The 10,000-nt window shown below is 35.0% G+C and overlaps 2 non-coding genes across 2 annotated transcripts; both read left to right on the forward strand.

Annotated features, from left to right (window-relative positions):
* Positions 1–7,831: 7,831 nt before the first annotated feature.
* Positions 7,832–7,993, forward strand: LOC147469807 (U1 spliceosomal RNA). Its single transcript, XR_015191930.1, has one exon. It is a non-coding gene; the product is annotated as a U1 spliceosomal RNA (small nuclear RNA).
* Positions 7,994–8,809: 816 nt separating this feature from the next.
* On the forward strand, positions 8,810–8,950 carry LOC147469808 (U4 spliceosomal RNA). The gene has a single exon (XR_015191927.1). It is a non-coding gene; the product is annotated as a U4 spliceosomal RNA (small nuclear RNA).
* The last annotated feature ends 1,050 nt before the right edge of the window (positions 8,951–10,000 follow it).

Here is a 10,000-nt window from a genome sequence, read left to right on the forward strand (position 1 = left end):
GTGGGACATGAGAACTGAGAATCTTCGTGAATGGTACGATGAGAGTTGAGAGTGGTTCTTCGCATGAAGCCTTTCCCGCACACATCGCACGCAAATGGTCGGGCACCCGTGTGGGTATTCAAATGCATCTTTAACTTGTAACGATTTTCGAATCGCTTGTCGCAAAGGTGACAGTGGGCGTTCTTCCTTCTGTGTGCGGAGGGTGAAGGACCAGTTGGCGTAGTTGTTATTGACGGCGACATGAAGGTGACAGTAACGGGACCGACAGCGCTCTTGAATTCTTGGCTTATCGAAGGAGGTGCTGGAGTAGGCGAACTTGTAACCATCCCATGCTGAGGCGGTTGAGACACGGAAAAAGTTTCCGAATCCGTTTGTGAAGGGCACTTCTCAACTGTCGGAATGAAGTAATTTATATTCCAAGGCGTTGGGTGACTCGAAGAAAAAACACTTGTGGGGCGAACACACTGTCTCTTCGGAGGAGGTAAGGGCAGTCCTAGTATTTGGTCCATGATGTCCTTTGATGAAAACGTCCCCATAACGTCTCCGAACGTCCAATCATACAAAGGTGCGGCAGGCCCCAGCTGATCAGTAGCTACAATAGGCAGACCCCACAAGTTACGCTCAAAGTTATCCATCTTGAAGATAAGACGACTGCGACACTGATGAGAATGCGAGAGAAGTTGAGGTATATTAATGGTTCCTGACATGAAAATGATCCTTACGAGTCAAGGCCACAGGTCTCCCGATTTTTCCATCATTCAGTCATATTCATAAACCTGAAAGATGATTTGCAGAATGCTTATTATAGTCGATGCCACTATTATTACCACTTTTATTACATTTAACATCATAATCATCTCCATTAGCATTACCGATATCAGGATATTTATAATAATTGTTGCTAAGATTATTACTACAGGCAATATCAATATTGCAATTACTGTCACTGTGGATTTAATTATCAATAATTATTTGCTAGTTTCTATTTAACAATTCCACAAAAGCATTTCTTCTAAAAAAGGAATTTGTAAGTATCTGTTTATAAAGTAGACATTTATCCAAATAACCATTTATTAGGTATAAAGTTTATCAATCCCGACGTTTATAATATCGCAAAGTCTATACCGTAATGAAATAAAATATTGAACTCATTCATTGTTGATAAATACAAAAAAATCGAAAAAAAATGTAACTCGACCTGTGACCGCTAAAATAACGGTAGTTACGATATTGACCTCACTGTAGAAAAAAAATCGCTCTATTCAGAATGCAGTTCAGAATAAATCAAATTTGAGACTGACACTTTTAAAATTACATTCTCATCTCAAGTTATCTTTTCACTAAATAAAACTGTTTATGTTATGAATAATCGGAATGCGCAAGCTGTACCACAGCACTGACAACTATTACAACGATAACACACGCACACACACATACACCCCCCCCCACACACACACATATATATATGTGTGTGTGTATATATGTATATATATATATATATATATATATATATATATATATATATATATACATATACACGGATTTATATCATAAGCGTGTGTATATATGATATATATTCATATATATATACATATATACATATGTATGTATATATCTGTATATGTGTGTATATATCTGTATATGTATGTGTATATGTATGTGTATATGTATATATGTATATGTATATATATGTACATATATATATATAGAGAGAGAGAGATATTGATATGTATAGATATATATGTGTGTGTGTATGTGTATATGTATATATGTATAAATGTATACATGTATACATGGATATATGTATATATATATATATATATATATATATATATATATATATATATATATATATATATATATAAATGTGTGTGTGTCAGCGTTTGGCTGTGTGTATATGTATATATGTATATATACATGCATACATACATACATATATATATATACATACATATATATATATATATATACATATATATATACATATATACATACACACATATACAAACGCACACACACACACACACATATATATATATATATATATATATATATATATATATATATATATATATATAAAATATTATATATATTATGTATATATATATATGTATATATATATATGTATATATATATATATATATATATATATATATATATTTATATATATGTGTGTATGTATAAATATATATATATATATATTTATTTATAGCATTTGGAAAGATGCGACGATTACCACAGGACATTAACGTACAGTAACTGCCATGTTATACTATATCAAAATCGACATGTGATTATAATAATATATGATGGTTAATGGCATGATAGTTATCAGGCTTGTAAATGTGAAATAAAATATCTGCAGTTTGGGAACAAAGGCGTAATGTGAAACGTGTTTATTATATGGTGTATAAATCTTCCTTCCTATATGTATTTTGAACTTTTCTGAGGTCCTTCTCACTATCTCTTCGCTATCTTGGCAGTGTTTACATAACCTGACCAATGAGAGGACTGCTACTACGTTTCGACCAATCAAATGACAAGGCATTTCTCACACCGCATTTGGCAACACTGTTAGCAGCCTTCAGGTGCCTCAGTTGTCATTGAAATCAGAAATACTATGGTTTTAGTTGTTTGGTAGCCTTTAAGCGTCAGAGATTTCGAAACGAATTGTTGCGAGTTACTCCGTGTTGATGTGCAAACATATAGTGTAGAAACAACGAATTAAATATGTTCTAAGTCTCAGTTGGATTATGATCAGCGTTTAACGTTGTTTATGTGCAGTGTCAGTGAATCGTGAGCGTTTGTGTATCATCTTGTTAAAGGTTACTGTGTGATTATAGAAATTGAAATGTTATTACACGGTAAATTAAACTGAACTGTGAAGTGAATAACTACCAGTTTTGCTTTCGCCTTGATTAGAATCAAAGGATAAGATGGCGATATGAAAAAGTTAATCCTCTATATTTGAAAAGTGGTCAATGCAGTGAGGAGGTAAGTATTTACAATTCAATGACGATTCCTCAAGTGATTGCGAATATATATTTTTCTCTTGATATATAGTTGTTATTGCTTTTAATTATTTTTGCGAATATTTTATCTTTTCTAAACTCGACGATAATTATATATAGAAGTATAGTAAGGGTAAAGGAAATTCCCAAAAGAGCAATTTGTTTTATGCGCTGAACCCTTGGGCTTCCGTGCGATCCAGTCGAAATCCAGTAAAAAGGTCTGGACGAAGAATCTAGAAAAGTGCATGAAGTTCCACTAGTAGGAGGATAGGAGCAAGGATGGGGCGCAGGTTTTTAGGGTCATGGGGGGTATGAGGTCGGGTCCGGTAAACTTGTTAGTGTCAAGTTTTTAAAGTAGATTCTGTACTCCGTTAGTCGAGATGTCTAGGGAGGGAATTGGAGGGTAAGGAATATCTTCAGTGTCGAATGTACGGTTGTCTTCGTGTGTGAAAACTGATTGGAACTGTGCGTTGAGTATTTGGGATTTGTGTTCTGGGTCTGGCTTTTAGGTGTTGTTGTGGTCTTTAAGGGCGGGTATAGCCGTGGTGTCCTGTCTGCGTGACTTAAAGAATTTGAAGAAATGTTTTGTGTTGTTTCTTACGTTGTCTGCGAGATACTGCGTAGGTCTCAGATAAACCAGGGGAGTGTGAATCTATTTGACGGTGTTTTTGTGGGATGTGTTTGTCCATGGTTGTATGTAAAGTGTGTTTGAAGTTTTCCCAGTTTTGAGTATGAGTCCGTCGAAAAAAAAGTCTTCACTGTAATTCATCAGGTCTTTTGTTATGGAGTCTGTGTTAGCTTTTGAGTAGAGATAGATATGTCTATGTTTTCGTTGTTGTCTGGTTGTTCTAAGATTTGCGTCTACTATTACTTCAGTGTTTGTTATATTTAAAGTGTTGTTAGCGAGGAAGAGGTCAAGAGCGTGTGATGTGGTATTAGGGCCACTGTCGCCACCAGTGCGTGCTATGTTTTGTGTTCGTGTTGGATTGAGTACCGTTTGAGAGTGAGTGTGTATTTATGATGTCTATGAAGGTGTTGTGTAGTTGGCGTCTGTTTGTGTGGGGAATGATAGGGGTTGTCAAGTCAGTATCGGGAGGGTCATGCGAGGACAAGGCAGTCCAGTCAATGTCAGGGAGGTTGAAATCGCCTGCGATCCATATATTCTTGTTAGCGTCAATTTGTGAAAGAAATGCGTCAAGGTTTTGTAGGTATTCAATGTTAGTAGGAGGTATGTAGAAAGCTGCGAGAAGGAGTGTTTTACAGTTAGGACGCTGTATTTGTGTCCAGACGATTTCGGAGTCAGTGTCGAGGTCAGGCCAAGGTTTTACTAAAATATCTGGTTTGGTGGCGATGAGGATACCGCCACCTCTACCAGCATCTGTCGGGAGGTCTTTACGTGTAACAGTAATGCTGGGGGGGGGGGGGGGGTCAGCAGAGTCAATGTCGGAGGTCAGCCAAGTCTTATGCTTTGTTTGGAGTATGTGTTGCAGTTCTGAGGTTTTGTTTTAAATACTTCTGAAATTGATGTTTAGTAGTCTGAGGGTTGAATGATTTCTGGAGGTTATGGGTGGAATGAGAAGGGATGTGGAATTGGTTTGGTTCGCAGAATATTGGTGGGAAGAGGATGAAGGTAGGGAGGGACGGAGGGAAGATTGACTGGGGAGATTTAGTGGGGGACTTATGGCGCTGTCACACTAGCACATTTTCCGTCGTTTTTTCCATCAATTTTCAAAATTTGTCAATTTTTGGAGGCACTCAGTCACACTAGCGCTTAACCGCCAGGAACCATCGGTTTAGTAATGCGATACTCGCCTTGCAGTTGTAAACAAAGGCGCCGAACAAGCGATAGTGCGCAGCGATGCTAAACTTTGTTTTAGCAGATGATGAGCGTAACAAGAAAAAGCAAGAAAATGTTCTGAATCAAATATTCCTCCGAAGGGCGTGTGTCCATGCAAGAGAATTGGCACAGTAAAATGTGTTTCAAAGCTGGGGGGAAAATTGCGCGCTCTGCGGCTGACGAATGTAAACAGTCAAATCGAGCACTTAAAACAATTTTTAATTATGGAAATAAAATTTAGATTTGCATATTTATATTTGTTAATTTCATATTATTTATAAGAAAAATAAGATTCATTAAATTATATTACAATTAATAATTTTAAACAAATACAAACATTCTAAAATAAAGTTCTTGATTTGAGTCCGCTTGGTCAATTTAAGACGACGGAATATTTTTCACGCGGAAACTCGGACTAGAAAAACGAGAAATCGCTCAAAAATTGACAATTCTTCAGAAAATTGACGGCAAAGTGCTAGTGTGACAGCGCCATTAGAGAGGGCTGGGTGTCTGGAATATTTCTGGAAAAGAGGGGTGGGGTTTGAAGAGGGGTAGGATTGACTATTGGGCTAGAGAGGTTAGGCGGGGGAGGAAGTGTGGATCTAGGATAAGAAGGTGTTATGATGTGAGTAGTATGAGTGAATGAAGAAAGGTATGATGTGTTAAGGTTAAGGGAAGGTCTCGAACAGCGGGATATGGAACTTACTGAAGGTGATGGGGGAGTGTGATGTAAATTTGTGGGAGTGGCGTGTGAATTGTTGTGATGTGGATGTTGAATGAGCGGGCAAAGATTTTAAAACGAAATGTTGCGAGTTACCCAGTGTTGATGTGCTAATATATAATGTAGAGAGTACAAATGAAATATGTTCGAAGTCTCGGTTGGTCCTGAAATCACGATGGATTATGAAAAGCGTTTGACGTTGTTTATGTGCAGTATCAGTGAATCGTGAGTGATAGTGTATTATCTTTTTAGCGCTACGGTGTGATTATATAAATTGAATTGTTATGAAATGGTAGGCAAATATGAAATTCGATATTACATGATAAATTAAAATGAACTGAGAAGTGAATGACTATTAATTTTGCTTTCGCCTTGGTTAGAATCAAAGGATAAGATAGCGATATAGAAAGGTTAATCTTCAATATTTGAAAAGTGGTCAATGCAGTGATGAGGTAAGTATTTACAAATCGCTGATGATTCCTCAAGTGATTGCGAATATTTTTTTTTCTCTAGATATGTAGTTGGCATTGTTTTAATTATTTTGTGAATATTTTATCTTTTCTAAATTCGACAATACGTATATATATAGAAATATAGTAAGGATAAAGGGAATTTCCAAAAGAGCAATTTGTTTTATGCGCTGAAGTCTTGGGCGATCGAGTCGAAATCCAATAAAAAGGCCTGGACGAAGAATCTGGAAAAGTGCATTTCAAGTTCCACTGAAGAACATGATAACAGATATTAAGTTATAAGACCCTAGTAAGAGGATCTTTTGAAAAACAACTTTGAGTTTTGACAAATGTGCTCCATATTTTCTTCAACATTATAACCAATTCGGTACCGTTTTATTATGACACTGGAAACGGCATGAATGATTTAATGAGATATAAAGTTAATTCGCAATTATTGATTGGAATGTAGTGATATCATGAAATAAAATACAAAGTAGCTCTTAGTTAATAAGTATTTACCTTAGTCTGCGCTAAAAGAAATGCGTTTTCTTTGCTTCAAATTCTATCCAACATTTGTGTTATAAAAAGTAAATACACCTTGCGTGGACTATTTTTTGCATTTTATGTTGTTTATGGGAGGTACTGTCATTTATTTTTTCTTTTTTAGATAATGCAATACTTTTGAAGTTTTGTATAATGCATTATAACCATATTCTATGGGAGTGGCTGTCATGGCCCCCATGTCATCTGTTTTTTTTATTTGGTATTCAAAAACAAATTAACCTGAATATGTGTATCCCTAATGTAGATGGTTACGCATCTCAGTAAGGAAAACATATGCTGAAGTAAATTAGGTCAAAGATTAAACGGGAGAACTGAAGAAATTAAGAAAACGGCGGAAATGGTCTCACAGTGGACACTAATCTTGACTGACCGTAGATAAAGATTGATAAAGTATTTAACGTTTTATTTTTGCCGGTTTTTAACAATCACTAACAAGGCCGTCCGAAATTGACAACTTAACAAGTTGGTTATATAGTTCGCATTGTTTGTAATAATTACCTATAGTGTATATATCCTAAAATTGACTGTATTTTTACATATATGTATGAGTATATATGAGTGATCTAGTCGAAATCCATCCAATAAGAGGGTTAGGACATACCCAGAATAGTGCATTGAAGTAATGACAAGAATAATAAAACAACACCTGAAACTATGTCTTTTCCAATTCGCTACCGTTTCAGATGATGTCAACGGTAACGGCATGACTGATATAACAATGTGAACATTATAGTTCTACTGCAAATATAAATTGAGATAGAGATTTACCTTAGTCTACGCTAAAGAAAAAGCATTTTCTTTTATTGAGATTTTTAACCAACTCTTCTATTCATCTATGTAAATACGCAATCCGTTTTACTATTTGATTATGATAAATATGTAGAGATATCTTTATTGTTGGCTATTAGAGGTTATTCCACATAATTTTAGTGTTATAATGTATAACGATCATGTTCTATGGAAATGGCTTCAAAGAATCCCGTTCCAATTGTTTTTATTTTATTTATTATTATTATTTCTTTCTTTCTTTTTTCTTTTTTTAGGAATCATAACCGGTTGCATCAGTTTATGAGTATCAGCGATGAAAATAATTTCGTATATCATTAGGTATATGGTTCAAAAAATTAAAGTAATAACCAGAAGAAACTATAAGGAGCTTATAGCCAGTGCACAGCTTAATAGATATGTTGTGTGCTTTCGGTCCTCAGTCAGTGTGCGCTGGGACCGGTGGAGGGGAATTGAAAGCATACTTACCTGGCACAGGAGATACCGTGATCACGAAGGCGGTTCTCCCAGGGCGAGGCTCACCATTGCACTCCGGTGGCGCTGACCCCTGCGATTAACCCAAATGTGGTTAACTCGAGTGTGCAATTTTTGGTAGTGGGGACTGCGTTCGCGCTATCCCCTTTTATGATAACAAAAGATTAGTTAATCCGTTGATACGTCACATAATAAATCACAAATTCACCAGCAAGTATGACGTTTAACCTAAAATTCACTTAAACCTATGGGTATGTGTATATATATATATATATATATATATATATATATATATATATATATATATATATATATATATATATGCCCCGATAGCAGGTGAGGGCATGTAGTAAATCGGTGGAATTGCGGTGTAAAAATAATCTCAAATAAATCACATTAACAAGGTATGTCTCTCATGCGACCTCTTCAAATGGGATTTACCTGGAAATTTTCACACAAGCACAGATATTATGTATGTGTGCGTAGTATATGTTATATATATATATATATATATATATATATATATATATATATATATATATATATATATGCAAATATACATATATATATATATGCAAATATACACATATATACATACAAATATATATATATATATATATATATGCAAATATACACATATATACATACAAATATATATATATATATATATATATATATATATATATATATATATATATATATATATATTAGGTACATATGTACAGTTTTTTTTTCTCTCACTTTATGTCAAGAAGTGAGAATTTTCTTTGGTTCTGTGAACATCCGTGCAATGAGCAATATCTAATTACATAGTAAAATAGTGAGATTTGATTTATGTTATAGCTAACGGTGTTAAAAGAGGAAACAATTTTTTCATATTTTCAATACAAAATTAATATGTATATTTAGTTCCACGAAGTCCTCAGTAGTAACCGGTTGGCTGTGGGTGTAATAGTTACCAATTAGCTTTGCGCAGTGGCAGTATCGTAACCAATGAGGTTCAACCGAGGTGCGATTATTGCTAGTTGAAAACTTTAACCAATACCCCGCCTGGACGTCGTGAAATACCGACGGCCAAGGCAATTTTTGATAGCCCACTTCAGGGCTGCAAACTTAATAATGTTAGCGCTAAATGATTACCTGGTATTCTCTGCACTGCCTATGATTAACCATTCTAATAGCAACATAAACTTAACAGCGGATGAGTCAGGCAGTTCATTTTTGAATTGACGGCAAAATCGGCATGTGTTCCGTTACCCCATTTTTATCAATTGCCTAATGCCAAATTTTAATCTAGAGTACAATATGGTGAAAGTTTTCCAGTGAAAAACGAAAACATCTACCAAACTAACTTCAAGTAAAAGTGATTTAAGAGGGCCACAGTTAAACATGAACTCACCTTACATAGATCACTTATCCTAGCGATCAAAAATATTATTTGTCGTTTAAAAAATCAGCATTTGTTCATTCCATCACAAAATAATACACTTTTGGTCTATCGCTTGTCACTACTGTTTGCACAAATTGATGTTGTCCAAGGTGAAGTGTAAGCGTCCTCTCTTGAAACTAAAACTGCAGTACAATCTACTGTTGCGTCATTCAATGGTTTCTGTTTCCAAATGATTTTGATGAGCATATGTGTTCTGTCTCCATGTGCATAGACTTGGCGTTTGTGCTACTAGTTGCAAATGTAACTTGCATTGTGGTGCCAGAACTGTAACGAAATATAATAATTATAGATTATTTGAAAAATGTATATTCATCACATACCAACATGATTGACATAGTGGTTATTATCTATTATATGCTTCCGCAGGTATTGGTAGGTTATTTATTAAATACAGACATACAGACAATATCCATTTATATCTTTATTTACCAAAACGCAATCCATTATTGACAAAGCGTACAACAGGGTAACAATCATTGGCACTATATAGTACAATTAATTACAAAATGTTGGGGTATTTCATGGACAGTAGTTCTGTCATTGATTATTATGTGGTAAATGTTCAGTTTCGTACTGCCATCGAATCTCGTACTTTAGGTTTGTTTGCAATTCTTCCTGATATGTCTTACGTGAATCTGCTATCGTTGTCCACCACAAATGACTGTTTCTGGAATTGTTAAAGCTCCGATAGAGGGGAGGGTAAGA

Source organism: Penaeus japonicus, unplaced genomic scaffold (genome assembly GCF_977035675.1).
Source record: "Penaeus japonicus unplaced genomic scaffold, GWHDUDI00000001_assembly GWHDUDI00000019, whole genome shotgun sequence".
NCBI classification, from domain to species: domain Eukaryota; kingdom Metazoa; phylum Arthropoda; class Malacostraca; order Decapoda; family Penaeidae; genus Penaeus; species Penaeus japonicus.